Consider the following 17,112-nt stretch of genomic DNA (forward strand, 5'->3'; position numbering starts at 1 on the left):
ATCCAGCCATGCCTAAGGTAGAACCAGAACTCACAATCTCTCAGTTTAAAGCTTGAGAGACTATAAACCATCAGAACAAACTGGATCTCTTCTAAAGTTGCATTACCAAGAGATAACAGCTTGTGAAAAGTCAGTTTGCATGCAGGCATTTTGTTGAGGCTTCTATGGAGAGATTTCCCTGGGTTTTAATAGTTCTGCCCATGGAATGCTTTGCTTCTGCTTTAGGAACACTGTTTTAAATGCTCAGACTAAGCTACATTTGTGGGCAACATCTATCTAATGGAATAATGAGTGATCTTGGTTTTCCAAAGCTTCCTGGACAATGTTATTATAGAGACTTGTCAAGAAGGTGTTCTTGCAGAATCTACTAAAGAATGCCCACAGAGATTTTCTTGGTGCCTACTCTCTGCCTTTTCTTGTTGTTTTTTTCAGATTCTTTAAATTAAAGGTAAAAGGTACGGGTTCCCCTCGCACATATGTGCTAGTCATTCCCAACTCTAGGAGGCGGTGCTCATCTCCGTTTCAAAGCCAAAGAGCCAGCACTGTCTGAAGACGTCTCCGTGGTCATGTGGCCGGCATGACTAAATGCCGAAGGCACTCAGAACACTGTTACCTTCCCACCAAAGATGGTTCTTATTTTTCCACTTGCCTTTTTACATGCTTTCGAACTGCTAGGTTGGCAGAAGCTGGCACAAGTAATGGGAGCTCACTCCTCTACGCGGTGCTAGGGATTCAAACCGCAGAACTGCAGACCTTTCTGATCAACAAGCTCAGCATCTTAGCCACTGAACCACCACGTCCCAATTTAAATTAAATACCAACAAATGGGAAGATGCCTTATTGCAAAGCAGAGAATGAGCCTATACCATTTCTTTAATTTCTAAGAAAACCCATAGGGTGTTTTTTTTTAGAAGAAAAAAGACAGCTGGATTTAGTTTTATAATTAATTTGGAAGAGTGCCTAGGAAAAGACAAAGGTATATGATAAGATAGTAAAGGGCATCCTGTGGGTGAAAGGGGGTAGGTTTCTCACTGGTTTGTCTTTAGTAAATAAGAGCTTGGGATTCACCTGGGCTATTAAGGCAGAACTTTTGAAAAAGCTATCTGCAAATTACTGTTATAATGCCAAATGTGACCATTTTTCATTAGCCCTAACCATGGCCAAATCAAGGAGATGAAAATAGGCAGTGAATCCTTTCCATGAATGACAAATAAAACATTAGTATGATGAAAATAGCAACATGAAGAGAAAGAGTGGGGAGTGTTCAGTTGTCAAAAATTTCCCACTGAGATTTACAAGTATGAGAAACTTTTTATTTGCAATCCCACATCAATTTAGTTCCATCTTTTTTTTCTGCTGCTCACTTTCTCTGCCTCTCCAGCAACCTCCTAGATCTCAAGCTGATTAAAATTTTAAGTTTCAACCTATATTTTGCAATCAAATTAAAGCTTGAAGTGGGGGGGGGATTAGATAGGGAAAGGTCAATTTCATTATGAAACATAATCCAAAATAGAATTTTAGATGTGTAGAATACCTTGCATCTAATCTTCTAAATTTAAACTTTACATTCTTCAGGTGGGTTTTTAAAAAAAAATATTTTGGCACATAATACAGATATTGTAATTTCAGGATAACCAAAATATTCTGTCTACTAACTGAATCAAATCCAACATGGCAACTATTGGATTTCTATTCATCTGTGTAAGTCATCAGTTGTATTTCAGGCTCAGCGGTGCCCTCGAAGGGGATTCCTTTTCGCTCACTTTCATTCCAAGCTGCCTCGGATAGCAAGCAGGCGGCCCTCCCTTCGGTCTCCACAGCTCACAACACCTATAAACACTTACAATATTTAAGCTGACAAATTAGACCAAAACATGGGGATTTGGGGATTTAACTGAAGCTAAGAACCTAAAGGTTCAACAATGTACTTGCCATTTCACCAAGTGCTACATTCAGTAATAATCAAAGCAGGCTAAGGTACGGTTTACACTAGGTCCAAGGCAGTGATGTGTGGTGAGGTTTATGGCTGGTGAGGCACTGACACAGTGGTGGGTTTCAAATATTTTTAGACTTGTGGACTTCAACTCCCAGAATTCCACAGCCAGGCATGCTCAGTTCCAATTCAAAACGACAGCATTTGTTTCTCTCTCCCTTCCTCCCCCTCTCCCAAACACACACACACACACACACACACACACAGAGAGAGAGAGAGAGAGAGAGAGAGAGAGAGAGAGAGAGAGAAAAGTTGGATTGGACTATCTCTCCTACCCCCTTCCCTCTCTCTCTCTCTCTCTCTCTCTCTCTCTCTCTCTCTCTCTCTCTCTCTCTCTCACACACACACACACACACACACACACACACACACACACGTTGGATTGGATATCTTTTCCAGTGGCTTGAAAGCAGCTCCTCTGCCATCCCCTCATTCCCCTGCTGCCTTCCCCAAACATCTCCACCATTGCAAATGCAGCCTGCTGTCTGGGTTGGAAATGCCTGGAACGCAATGAAGCCCACCCACTCACCTCCTGCTGGCAGGCTGGGGTGAGAGGAGAGGCAGAGAAGCTGGAGGGGAGCTGATCCGAGCCTTCCAAAAGAAAGAGGCTGGGGGAAAGTGTGTGTGCTACAGCATGGCTCTTTGCCTGGCTTCTGTGGATGAATCTGCTTAACTGTTTAAAAAAGTCTCTAAAAAAGCGCCCTCTACTATGAGTCAGGAGAACTGTGTGCCTCAACTACATCAGGAATTTTTAGGCTTTTAACCCTTGCTTAGCTCTGCTAGAGTGATCATAAAACACCTAAAGTCAGACTAGAGGAGGCATGCAGTTCTCCTGCCACATAGTAGAGGGCACTTTTTTAGCAGTTAAGCAGAGTCATCCATGGTGAGGCAGCAACTAGTTCAGCTTTTTCCTTTTACATTTTTTTTTCTTTTCATGATGAGAGTGGTGAGGCTGTGCTTCACTTGCCTCACCTGACTGCACGTCACTGGTCCAAGGACCTTAAGAAATATTCTTACGCTTGTGGCAAGTTAGCACCCACCCCTCTCCTAGAAAAATGAAGTATTTTACGAAATATTAAAAGAACAGAATATTTCTCCTAATAGAGAGGCCAAAACTCACCCCACACCCACACCTTTGTCAATGGACCATTAAGGCCTGGACCAGTCTATTCTACATAACAAAGATCTACCTCCCTCAGGCAGAGCCATAAGAGAAATTGCCCAAAGCCCCCTCATTACATCATCAACAGAGGTGAGTTTCTGCCAGTTCGGCCCAGATCGGGCGAACCTGTAGTGACGGCAGTGGTATGCTCCTCCCAGCCCTGGACACTTCTGTGCATGTGCAGAAGCATCGCACGCACACACGCACATGCATGCACGTATGAACTGGTAATAAAAATAATGGAAACCCACCACTAATCATCACCCTGCAAGGCTCAACCAAGCCTGGGACACAGACAACCTACATAGTTACCCCTGCATGGCTCCATGGGAGTCTGACAACCAATCAGAATACACACTCAAATTCAAAGCCCAACAGAGGGTATAAATGTCTCTCTCCCATGTGCTTTTTTGCCCAGGACCTCAAACCATGTGGTCTTGTCCACCATTAAAACCATCATTCCAAGCAGCCACCATGTTTCCAGTGTCTTTCCCCCGGCTTGGAACTAAACCCAGATGGACATTTCTTCCAACACTCTATTGAGCTTCATAAAATATTCAGACTAAGATATTTGTCTCACTACAGAAGGCCTTTTCTGGTTGAATTCTGCTCCTGCACAATCATCTTTTTTTTTAAAAAAATGATAATAATCCTCCTGCATCCCCTCCACTTTCTCTTATTTTACTTCTTTGATCCTCTGCAAAACCTTTAGCAAGTTCCATTTGTAACTTGACTATCTTCTCTCAATTAGGTTACTGATTTCTGGGTTTTCTGACTTTCAAGAACTATTTTCAGAACTTGATCCCTGTGTAAAAACGAGGAAGAAATAGAATCAGAACACACTTTAACCATTCCAAAGTACAAATCCAAAATACTCTGATAAACACACTTTGAGATGCAGTTCTCCAATAATAATAATAATAATATACAGATATGCATATATTAAGCACGCTGGTCCACCATGGCTGCCAGACATCTGAGGACAAAAGAACAACCATAGCGCAAGAGAAGCGAGCAGTCCGTAAAGCCGGAGCTGCAAAATTTGCAACAGTGGTGCCCACACATGCCTGCCCGACATATGGCAGAACATTTCGTGCCCGTTTAGGTCTTCCCAGCCACCTGCGGACACATTGTGGTCAGCCCACAACCTGTTAGATGTCAAGGTCCTCTTCGAACACGATGGATGAACATCATCATATTAAGTTAAAATGTCCATGTAGTTGTGGTTCGTGAATATGACATGAAAACATAATTTGGAAAATAGATTGTTCTCTGCCCACATTGCTCTGATTCTGCCGTTCTTTAAATAACCTCAAAGTCTGTCTCTTTCCCAGCCTCTGGGATAAAGACTGGTTTTCCTTAATTGTCTCGTATTTTAATGCCTTCTCCTTTCTTTGGTTTTTATTAGTTTTATTATATCAGGGATTTTTTACTAGCTTATTTTTTTTGTAAGTCTCACACGGAGTCAATGAAGTTGGCAGCACTATAAATTCTGCTAAACAAATATATAATCTGATAATGGGGAAAAACATTTAAATTGAGAAAATAAGAATTTGAAAGAAATGAAATAGACAAATTTATGCTGACATATTTTTTTTCTGCACATCCCAGGCAACATTACTTGCTTATCTATTAAATTCACATGGCCAGTGTCTTTCTTTCGCTCAGAACCTGGAACGAATTGTGTTTTGCATACTATCATTGGTAGTTAATGTTGGTTTTCTGGAATTGTATTTTTTTTCAGTAGATATGCATGGCTGTGCATAGGAGGAAGGCTGAGTAATTTATTTTAAAACACCCTATCCATAAAAACCTAATATGGCAAGATTTTTCTAAACTTAAACTTTTTTTTCTAATAAACTAATTGTGCATTTGCAAGGAAGATTTCTTTGTTCATGGGTTTTTTTCAGGTGCAATTGCATTCAAGTGTAATTTCCCCACCTTAAATGTTTACCATCTGGAATTGTCAAACTACTTTTTAAAATTATTCACAGGACTTTCTGAATCAACACTGACAATTTAGTTGCATACTGTAACTAAATCCAGCTCAAACAACTCAGCACTACTCACATTTCTTTCTGACCATGAAAAATTAGTATTTATATTTTATATTATGTACCTTTTCTAGCTTCCTTCTTAAAAGCAGTTTCTTGTATGAAATTTTTAGAGTTAAATTATTAAAATGTTATCAAGACCGAACAGGAGTGCCTAGGTTTTTCTTCTTCTTTTTCCTTGTTGCTGAATATGCTATTGTATAATTCAGGTTTTATTCCACTTTCTTCCTTAGCATTAATCTTTCCTTACTTAGGATTTTAAAAGGTGATGGACAATTGCTTCCTCTTTTTGGTTTGAGTTTAACAAACTAAAATTCTTAAATAAGTGATTATCATCAGCAGTGAGCTCTCATTTATGATAATTTGTCCTTAACAATTCATGAAAGTCAAGTTGTTGACTCCCTGTTTATTGGATCCTATCCCATTTACTGTAATTTTAGTGTTGCTGAGACAGAAAAAAATAATGATATCTTATCCTTCTTTTGGCTGTGAAAGTTGGACCATAACAAAGGCTGAGCACCAAAGAATTGAGGCCTTTGAACTATGGTGCTGGAGAAGATTCCTGCGAGTCCCTTGGACTGCAAGGCAATCAAACTGGTCAGTCCTAGAGATCAACCCTGACTGCTCTTTAGAAGGCTAGAACCTGAAGATGAAACTCAAGTACTTTGGCCATCTAAAGAGAAGGAAGGAATCACTGGAGAAGAGCCTCATGCTGGGAAAGATTGAGTGCAAAAGAAGAAGGGGATGACAGAGAATGAGGTGGCTGGATGGAGTCACCAAAGCAGTAGGCGTGAGCTTAAGTGGACTCCAGAGGATGGTAGAGAACAGGAAGGCCTGGAGGAACGTTATCCATAGGATCACAATGAGTTGGACACAACTTTGCAGATAACAACAACAACAACATCCTTCTTTTTCTTCCTTTATCACTGGAGAAATTTGTCTGAAGTCATTGGCAACTTCAATAAGAGGTTCTACAATTTAGTCTATTCTTTTTTTTTAGAATTTTTTTTATTGTTTTAATTAAACAAAAACACACCAAAAAACCATTCTTAATTACATCTTGTAGAAAGCATGTCGACTGGTTACAAATAAATTTCGTGCGTCACTATACATCCTTCATATTTTTAATTTACATTTTAAAATCGAAGATCTTTATGTATTTTACCATCAATGTACCATCATTCTCATTTAGCTATAATTATTTAAATATGCTTTTATCTAGAATCATTTGCACTTGAAGACACAACCACCTACTGGCATTCATTATCTATTTCTATAAACCTCCAATAATTACCCTTTTATAGCATATTCCCTTTTTTTCCCAACTCACTATCTAAGGCTTATATCTTATTGCTTTTACCAATGCCAAGACATATAAAAATCATTAAACATTATCCATTAACATTTTCTTATTGTTATTATAGTTGTCTAAAGGAAAAAAAAATAGAAATTTTTTTTTGTCATTTATATCACATCTCCTCCCCCCCCCCCCGACCCAAGAAAAATTACATCTTTATAATAAAGTCTAAACAAAGGTTTGTCAGTAAAGTGTATATGTGCCCAAGAAAAATTACCTCTTTATAATAAAATCTAAACAAAAATATATTAGTGAAATTGATCAATCTTTTCCCCAGGTCGCCATTTACAGTTTATATCCAAATTATTTTTACTAATTGAGATTATTACTTCATTATTATTATTATCATAATGGATTATTAATTAACAAAAAACATTTTAAAGAAAACATTCTAAAAGTGTCTAAGAAATCCTACTTATTAATCAACAAAGGTTAACTAAGTTTTGAGTTATCAACCTTCATCATCAGCCTGTGTCTTTCCAGTAACAAAACTGTCTTATCTCTTTAGCCAGTTGTTGTGTCAATTCTCTTATAAACTTCTTTATTAAGTTTTTTAAAACTTCTCTCCACACTTTTTTGCTTGAAAGATCTCTCATATAGTCTTGTTGCCCTTGAACTGGTATTAAAATTAGCATGTCTTTGATTATCCGATGTCTTTCTAAAGCTGTTTCTCTTCTTAATTCCATCATCAAATCCATATCTTGACTGGGGGGGAGGGGTAGAGCTCCAGATCATCAAGTATATAATAATAATCAGATTCACTTTTCCATGTTCCATCCTTTCCACTTTCACTCACAGGTGCTCCATTGTTAGGTTCATTTGTTATCTTGTCTTTATCTTCTTTATCTTCACTCCCTTCTTTAATTTTTGAGGCTCCAGTCCCTTCATCTTTTATTGAGCCAGACAATAATCTATCTAACTTCTTATCAAACCTCTCAAATCCTTCCAATATCTTTAGAATTTCATCCAAAAAATCCTGGGGGTTTCTTCATCTTTATATGAATGCATATTTCCCAGAAGAAAAGAAAAAGTTTAAAATCCACTGGCACTCTCACCTTCAATATCTCTTTTCTGTATAAAAATATTTTTGTTTCAAATTTGCTTAAACATAAGATCCTTTTAATTTTTTCAAAAAAAATGAGGGTTCTATCTTTTCTTTTCTTTCCCTTCCTTTGTCCAAAATATTCCACAAAGACACCTGCAAGAAAAACAGTCCGTGTCCTTCAGCCGTTATTAGTCTCTACAGACAAGCTGGAAACCCTCTAGTTAGCAATGTCAACAAACTCAGAGAAAATAGAGCAAAGGATACTTTGTTTCAAAAAAAGAAAAAAAACAAGTTCTGGCTTCCGAATGGCAGATTCAACTTTCTCTTATTCGTATCAAGCTTAAGGAAAACAAAAATCTCTAACTGTCTTTAATAAAATTTAATAAACAATAAGAGGAAGGATTATTAAAGTAAAAAAAAGTTTTAGATCAGCCAAAAAATAAAGGTAGCACAGATTAGGAGAAAAAAATCAATTAATTCACTTAAGAGGAGAAACGGGAAGCATTCCATCACTTCAATCCACAAAACGCTGTTACATAGAAGAGGAAGAAAAAAACTTTCTAAGGCAGTCCAATAAAGATAAATTTTGCCGCTTTGTTCTTTTGCTTAAAGGACTAATTTATCCTTTTTAAAAAATTATTTGGGCAATCGTTCTCAAAGAAAAAAAAATCTCACCAGCTGGACTCACTTTCACTGCCTTCTTTCCGGAGCCATCTCTGACTTTGTCAGCCTGGGGGCTGTCTGTTTACCGCTGGCTTGGAGAACTTCCCTTGGGTCAATCAGGGACTTTGCGGTGTGCCTGAGACCAGCAAAGATTTGTCTCCCTGTCACTGTCTCTCCGGGACAGTTTAGGTCCATATGGACCGTGCAGCTGGTAAAAGAATCAACGGCGGTCTCGGACTATCGAGACCGCACATTGTGTCATCGCGATGTCTGGCTCGTTCTCTCAGTTTGGTCTATTCTTGACCCCTCTCCCCCCAGAGTTTCCACTAAGATCTCAATAGCTAGGGCAGAACTTCTGAGATCTCAAAGGTCCATATAACTATGCATATGCTCCTTAGACAATCTGCTGGTAGAACTTTATTTCTCTTCAGGACAATTCGGAACATGATGCATATGTTTATCTTTGTTGTTGTTGTTTTATTTTGTTTTCCAGAGACATAGATTTAAGGGAAATGAGGTAAAAGTTTCTTTCTGTCCATCCCAGATGATCTTCATTTATAAGTGGTGATCTACCTTCTACAAAGCAAGACATTATTATCCCACCAAACAGTGATGAAGTTTCAAGATAGTTTCAAGAAAGCATTTACATTTCAAAATATTTGCAGAAGTTCATATACCTCCAGAAATGACTATGTACTGATACATGTGGTTCCTTAGGTTTGCTCCACTTTGGGATTCCTCAGTGATTGCTCTTCCTATATGACAGAATAATAGAGTTGGAAGGGACTTTGGAGGTCTTCATGACATAGGAATCACACAAAAAGACTATTTTGCCTCTGATGTAATGCAACCTCATCATGGAATTCTACTGAAGTGGTCCATGAGATTACAACTTTCCATGGATGCCAGATGGAAAAGATGGGGGACACAGATCTCTAGGGCTAAAGAAAATGCTCTAGTCATGAGTTATTGTTGTCAATCAATTTAATGGTGATGAAAGCAGTTTTGTTAGTACTAAAGATGCATCCCTCTGCCTTAGATAGAAACATTCATATCATTGCATGCATTGACAAAATAAAAACAAAGTACTACCACTGGAATTGTGCTCCAATGACATTCAGAAGATAGGTAGGCAGAAGATACATTTACTTTCAGCAGAATATACCTAAGAGTATGTTTTAGAGTTTAGACAGAGTTGCTCAACTGCTTATATTTCTTTTAAGCAAGCTGGTCACTCCAACCTTAGTTATTCCAAAGCCTTGTCAATGTTCTCATTCATTTGACAAACTCTAGCAAGAACAAATTTCTGTAAATCTATTCTTATGGAAAAATAATAGTGAGGAAGCAGTGAAAGCTCTGTTGGCTTCACGACTCAAGAACCTTTTGATTGCTCCATTTCTTTATGTTCAAGATGATTTGCAAGTTGAGTTTCAGGTAGCTTTCCGCTTATTAGTCTTATCAGCCCTTGGCTTTTGATCTTATGGATATGATTTCTCGGTTATCATAGAGTTTTATCTGTCTGATCGTTCTCATATAAGGTCCAATGTACCATCTGGGGCCAAAGTTGCTTTGGTTGACCAAACAGAAATAAATAACATCCTGGCTTTTGGGATTTGATAGTGAACTCTAATTTTGGTTCAAAGTGGGAACCTTCCATCTTCTTAAGAGAACTATTTACCTATTTACCTTTTTAAAGTGATGCAGGTGACAAAGATAAGATATTTTTCTGATGCATCTTCCAGACTTCCTGGGATTGTTTCAACTTGGAAAAGAATCTGGCAGCCAGTACTCTCCAGAGGCAGAAAATTGCATTGGATCCAGTTTATACTGAGGAGAATGGAATCTGCACCATTTTGAATCAGAAGATACAACATTTCCTTCAAGGTTGTTAGCTGATTTCACCTCTGTTTCACCTCATTTCTACTTATGATGTCTCGTTCTAAAGCCGGGAGCATTTCAAATCCATTTATTCAGGTCCTTTAGAATTTCTGATATGGAAAACTTCTTTTTTTTTACTAATGCTGATTTCTGAATTTCTAATCAGGGAAATCAGTGTCCTTTATGTTATACCGTAGGTAGTTACTTTTTTCCCCATACAAAGTAGAGCTCTATGCAAGTTGGTATTTTTCAACCTCAGCAGCTTTAAGATGTGTGAATTTAAACTCTCAGAATTCTCATGCTGGCTGCCCCCATGCTCTAAACATTGCTCGATTGAGATACATTGCCATTGATTAAATTCTATCTGGATTCCCATGAAATAATCTTTCCTAGATACTTCTCACCTAAGAGAATGCTGATAGCGTAAAAAGGAAACCCAGAGATCTGTTCAGATCTACCTCATAAACACCCTAGACAGCTAGCCACAGCATCAAGACAGGTCAATATTTGCTTCAGTGATTGACTGTAAGTGAACCTGGATTAAAGTGACATACATTTCTCAGATTCCAATAGGAATTATGGTCTATTTCATTAGGAAGCAACTAGCCCCTTTGTTAAAAGATTATGCAATAACCACTTGGGTCACTCTGGCTACAACTGTCAGACATAAGAGTGACTGGTTTGTTTCTTCAATGGGTTGCATTATGTTGCAGAGTTTTATCATTTTTAACCTCCCTCAGGAAATTGATTGGCATGATCCTCTCTTCTAGGACCATGATGGAGAACAGGTGGAACACGGAGGCCTCTCTGCCAGCCCGTGAGCCATTGCCCCAGCTCAGCTCCATCACGCATGCATGAGTGCCTCCTGCTGGCCCGCTAGTTTTGAGGTCTCTGCCATGCATGCATGTGTGAAGGCAGAGGGTTATGTACACATGCATGAGGGCAGGAGGTGGCGTGGGCGGCAGAGGGGGCCTCCACCCTATTTTTGGTCCAAGGAAGCTCCAGGAAAGCCTGCTAGACCCAAAATGGGTTGCGGACGGTTGCGCATGCATGCATGGGGGCAGGGGAGCACGGGAGCATCACGCACACATGCACAGGGGGTAGGGTGCATGGGGATCACACGCACATTGCATTATGGGTGTGGACATGCATGCATGTGCTGGCACGCACACACACATACTTTCGGCACACGAGGACAAAAAGGTTAGCCATCACTGTTCTAGGATATACTAGAAGACCTAGAAGAAATACTGGTTTTGTATAAAGTCCTTTTTTTCTGTGTTTTTCCTGTTCTTCCCTGTTCCTTCCATTTATTCTTTGGTGGGGAAACAGATCAGTATTCACATTTGCCCAGATTGTCCAGTGAACTGTGACTATCATCATTACATTCTGTCTTGCTATTGTGATGTTTACAAAATCAATCAAATTTATTTTGATTGCCCAAAGCTGTGTCTTAAGACTGAAGATACCTCATCTAAGGGGATACAATGAGTTCTTCAACAGCACTCTCTTTGGAAAGAAGGAAATTGGAAGCTTTCTTGTAGGATGCATCCTTAAGGAGAGGACACCTTGAGCTAAGAACAACTGTCCTCTTTCCTGGAAGGTCTATGTGATTTTATCAAACCACAGGCAATCACAGCATTCTTTTGGCAGGATCAAACTGAAAGAATGCGCTTGAAAATGTCAATCGTCTACCAATGCATTTCAGAGAGAGAGTAAACACCCATTTTAAGTACCAAAGAATAGATTAATTGACATTTTTATGGTACAGAAAAGTTGTTTATGTCTCTAAGAAGATTGGGACAAAGTGCCTGGCATTGTTTCACAGGAATCTTCTCCACCTCTTTTAGGTGTTTTGTTAGGAACAAAGTTATTACACTGAATCCTATCGTTCTGTTTGCCAGTCAGAGGAATTGTAATTCAATTCTTTGGACTTCCTTGCTTGTAAGTTACTCTTGTGTTTACTCTGATAGCTGCCTTATCAATAAATGGATAAATGAGAGTTCTGCACAGTTAAAGGCCTGTCAGTAAACATATGTTGTTGCTGTGATTAACTCTGGGAATCATACACATTTTTCATAATGTTCTTCTCCTGCAGTTCTCAATCCTATAAACACCATTTGTGTTTGGAATTAGAGTTACCTATCACACTTCGATATGACAAGTCCGCACCAAGTGGTCCAAAAAGCTGAAGGTCACTGTCCTCCTAGAGGACAGTCCATGTGAGATGGAGATTGACACTGGATCGTCACTAACAATCATGCCGTGGTCAACCCTGAAGTAAGCCATTCCGAGCCTGCAGAAGCAGCACCTTCGCACCCCTGACATCCGCCTGTGTGATTACTAGGGAAACAGGTCCCCATCGTGGGCCAAGGCACTTTCAGGGTGAGCTTCAAGTAATTTTGCAGGAAACTCTCTTTGACTGTGGTCAGCAGAAACCTGCAGAGCCTCCTGGGGCTCGATTGGTTCCAAGCCCTGGAGTTGGAAATGTACAATTAATAACGCACTACAACAAAGTGCATACCCTGTACCCATTGTACAGCACCTATTACATTCGTTAGGCCCAGGAAAAATTTTGCAAAATTGGACATGGCGCAGGCATACCAACAATTCCCTGTAGATGGTGCTACAGCAGTGGCTCAAACCATTGTGACGCACAGGGGTGCATTCAAATGCCACCGCCTGCAATTCGGTGTTAGTATTCCCCCCGGGACTGTTCCAAAGCGTCATGGAATGGCTTTTGCAGGGGATACCAGGAGTCATCTCCTATTTTAATGACATCTTGGTATCGTCTGCAAACGAATTGCAACTTTTAAAACAAGTAAGAATGGTTTGGGGCAGAATTAGAGAAAAAGGCCTCCAGCTCAAAAAAGAAAAATGCAAAATTAATGTACCAAGGGTTGAATTCCTTGGGTACATGATCGATAGCTCTGGGATTCACCCTACATCACAAAAAATAAAAGCAATTCAGGACACCCCCACACCCCGCACTCAAACTGAGATGCAGGTGTTCCTCGGGCTCCTTAATTTCTACAGTATCTTTCTTAAACAGAAAGCCACTATTGCTGAACCTTACACCGTCTCCTGGCCAAGAACGTGAAGTGGTCCTGGGGCAGAGCCGAGGCTACCGCATTTGCCGCGGTTAAACGACTCCTGATAGCTGACTCCCTTCTAGTCCAATACAGCCAAACCCTGCTGTTAATGTTAACCTGCGACCATCTCCATTCGGCATCGGCACTGTCCTCAGCCACCACATGTCCAATGGCACAAAAGCCCCTATCGCCTTTTACTCTAGGACCTTGTCCACTGCAGAACGGAACTACAGCCAGATGGACCATGAGGCTTTGGCTGCAGTGGCAGGAGTAAAAAGGTTCCACAAGTACATTTACAGCCAAGATTACGAGCTGGTGACTGACCACAAGCTATTGCTGGGGTTACTGGCTGGGGACCGACCTACCCCGGTGTCGTTATCACCTCGCATGACCAGGTGGACTGTTTTCCTGGCTGCCAACTCCTACCAACTAATCCACCGACCCGGTTCCACGCTGGGACATACCAAAGCATTGAGCCATTGCCACCTAGCAGAACTTCTTGCTGACCCCACTCCTGAAACACTGGTCCTGCTCATTGCCTGCCTGGACACTAGACCCGTCTCGTCCAATGACGTTGCCCATAATTCTGCAAAGGACTCCACCATCAAACAAATTTTGAACTGGGTGCGGAGGAGGTGGCCCAAGGGGCCTGTTGGGACTGATTTTTAAATGTACTTTACAAAACGCGATGAGTTGTTGGTAATTAATGGCTGTTTACTGTGGGGGGACCTGGTGGTTGTTCCAATCAAACTGCACATTGCAGCATTGGAGGCCTTACACGTGGGGCATCCTTGTCAGGATGAAGTCTTTGGCTAGGAGTTATGTGTGGTGGCCTAACATGGACTGGGAGATAGAAGAATGGGTGGCTACCTGCACACCATGCCAGGGATCCAGACCAGCTCCCCCAGAGACGCCTGCTAAAGAGTGGGAGCGACCTCAAGCACCCTGGTCTAAGGTGCACATTGACTTTACTGGCCCAGTTGATGGCCAGATTTTCCTTGTAGTTGTGGACGCTTACTCGAAGTGGTTAGAGGTAGTCCTAATGACCTTTACCATGGCAGAAGCGGTCATCAAGGTGCTACAGAGACTTTTCTCCACACACGGCCTGCCTGACGTCTTGGTCTCTGACAACAGGCACCAATTCTCGGCCATACAATTCGAGACCTTCTTAGCAAGTCAGGAAATCAGGCATGCCCTGGTCGCGCCATTGCATCCAGCTTCCAATGGTCAGGCAGAGAGAATGGTGCGATCTGCAAAAGAGGCCCTTGCTAGAATGGGCCCAGGGGGTTGGCAAACACGGGTGGATCACTATTTATTAATTCAACATATCACGCCAAGTGCAACTACAGGGAGAAGCCCCTCCGAGCTTCTCATGGGTTGCTGGCTAAGATTCCATTTAGACCGGCTACACCCAAACTATTCTGCCACTTCACCCCCTGACTCCACAAACAAGATTCGGAAATTTAGCGTAGGGGACTCAGTATATGCCCACAACTATGCCAGTGGGACTCTGTGAGTTCCTGCCATGGTGATAGGCATCACGGGCCTCGCTCTTATCTGTTAGAGCTCGATGATGGTAGAAACTGGAGAAGGCATGTTGACCAACTCCGTGGCCACCTCTCCAACTCCACACTTAGAACACCAGAAGTAACCCCTGCACAAGTCAGCCAAAGCCCTACCCAAACGGAGTAAATGCTCACTCCTTCTAGAGCCAGCTCAAGCCCGAGAGTACCAGGGAACTTATCTGTTCCCTGGTATTCGAGCCACAGTGAGCTCCAAACGAGCTGATCCCAGAAGCTCCAGCCGCGGCCTGGGAAAAGTTCCAGGAGGTTTCACCAAGCGGAGCTGGGGAGCAAATAGGTCTGTCCGACCTGTCCAAAGAAACTATTCCAAATGAACTGCACAGGTCAGGTAGAATAAAACAAAAACCCGCCTACCTGCATGATTACATGACCAGTAAAAATATCCCATCTAAGAGGGGAGGGATGTTAGATATTTACCCTGTCTACTGTGGTTTCCACCAAGGTCCTCTGTTCCGGCAGGAACAGAGGTTTAAGCCTATTGGTTGAGAGGTCTGACAGCTCCCTATAAAAGGGCTGCTGTCAGACCAAATGTTGCTGGATTGTTCACACTTGTTTCCTTGTTAATAGTTGTTGTTACAATAAGCCTGTGTCTGCCTTCTCAATACCCAATCTAACAATATGCATGATCTATTTCCTTCTCATTTCAGATGTTGCTATATTCTTATTTCTTGTATAAGTAAATCCAGGTCTTGTTTGGAAGTAAGCTCTTTGGATTTCAGTTGAAATAAAATAAGAACAAAATGAGAAAAAGAGAGAGAATGAAAGAAAGACAAATGCGGAGAGTAACCCTTTGAAGTCTTTATTTTCTTTGTGGATATTTATTTAAGAGATTAATATGGCAAATACAATTCAAATGCTGTGACTCTGGGTGGCCCACCATTTTCTTTATGTATTTGTCAAATTTAGATATCCCCTTGTCACTCCAGAGTGCCTTTGGATTATGTACAATTAAATAACAAAAACCTTATAAAATGTGATACATCAATAAAAAAGCCAGACAAAAATAGAAATAAAATTTTAAAATTTAAAATATGGGGGAGGGACACTGAGGGGCCAACCACCCCCAGGTATGCCCTATGCAAGTTGCAGAGCCAGGTCTTCAAAGTCTTTTTAAAGGACCAGGAGAGGATGGCCTCACCTCTGGTGGGAGAGTATTCCACAGGGTGAGAGCCACAGCAGACAAGATTCTCTTCCTGGACCGCACCCGCTGAAATTCTTTAGCTGACAGGATCTATAACATTCTTTCCCTGCTTGATCAGGTGGGATGTGCGGATGAGATGGTTCCTCTAATTATCTGGCCCCATGCCATTTGGGGTTTTACAGATAATAATTAATACTTTGCATTGAAGCAAACTGGTACTTTCAGTTTTTTCATTAGGATTTCTTTCTTTCTTTCTTTTGCAGTTATAGTTCTACCTCCTTCAGTGCTTCAGAATTTGAGAGATACAAAGTTGTGTTTGGGGTAAAAAAAAATGGCTGAATGATTATGATAATCATGATGGTGCAATTTTTGGGGGGAGGGGGAATGAAAGCATTGCTTCATTTCTATTTTGGGAGGGGGAGTATATTAAAAAACGAAGTCTGGCCTGTATTGCAGCCTGAAAGCTTTGAATTGTCCAACTCCTATTTAGGCATCCTAACCAGAGAAGTAGGAGAAAAAGTTATAACAAAGGGCACTGGGAAATGTTTTCCATAAATACTCTATGTCGCGGGTGTCAAACCCGAAGTGCCATGTTGCTGTCACATGACATATCATGACTTTTTTCCCCTTTGTGGAGCTGGGGTTGGCATAGCCTGCACGTGACACATCCAGCCCATGAGCTGCCAGTTTCACAACCCTGCTCTTTGTGATTGGAAGGCAGGATACTCCAATTTTCCCAGCTGTGTGAAAGATCATATATTGTGTACATACATACATACATGCATACATGCATGCATACATACATACATACATACATACATACATACATACATAGCATGGCACGGGACCTAGTTACTTGCGGGATCGCATCCTCCCACATACATCCCTGCGGCCAATTCGCTCACACAGGGAGGGACTTCTCCTGGTGCCGTCCACTAGGCAATGCCAACGGGCGACACCAAGGAGTAGGGCCTTCTCTGTGATGGGCCCAACCCTCTGGAATGACCTCCCCCCCGACATTAGAACCACTTCTGACCTCCGCTCCTTCCGGCAAAAATTGAAGACTCACCTGTTCCGATTAGCAGGCCTGGCATAATTACAACTGTCCCTCCTGGCAAATGTATTATTATCAGGTTATTTTAGG

Source organism: Natrix helvetica, assembly GCF_964273705.1.
Source record: "Natrix helvetica genome assembly, chromosome: 5".
Classification (NCBI taxonomy): Eukaryota; Metazoa; Chordata; class Lepidosauria; order Squamata; family Natricidae; genus Natrix; species Natrix helvetica.